Source organism: Octopus bimaculoides, chromosome 4, assembly GCF_001194135.2.
Source record: "Octopus bimaculoides isolate UCB-OBI-ISO-001 chromosome 4, ASM119413v2, whole genome shotgun sequence".
Classification (NCBI taxonomy): domain Eukaryota; kingdom Metazoa; phylum Mollusca; class Cephalopoda; order Octopoda; family Octopodidae; genus Octopus; species Octopus bimaculoides.
Genome location: NC_068984.1, coordinates 48040683 through 48041118, shown reverse-complemented (window position 1 = coordinate 48041118; position 436 = coordinate 48040683).

The window sequence follows — 436 nt, the reverse complement described above, 5'->3', positions numbered from 1 at the left end:
GTGTGTGTGTGTGTGTGTGTGTGTGTGTGTGTGTGTGTGTGTGTGTGTGTGTGTGTGTGTGTATGCATGTATATACATGTACATTACATGCATTTATAGATATACATATATTACATTCATATACACACGCACATATTTTCACCCCGACTCACACGCTACCCCAACACATATATACATATGTATATATGTATCCAAGAGTGTTTGTGTTTGCATGTTTGCTTTTGCTTTTGTATATTTGTCACTGTGCCTGACAGTAAGTAATAAGACGTGTTTATATTTATCATTCATTTCAAATGCAAAATCCTCTCAACTTGATACACTTTCTCTATTAACTCTCCCCAGACAATCCAAATAAACTGCTACCTAACGGTAAACGAAAATCGATACCGAATTCTAATACCTATTAATCAAATATATATATATATATATATATATA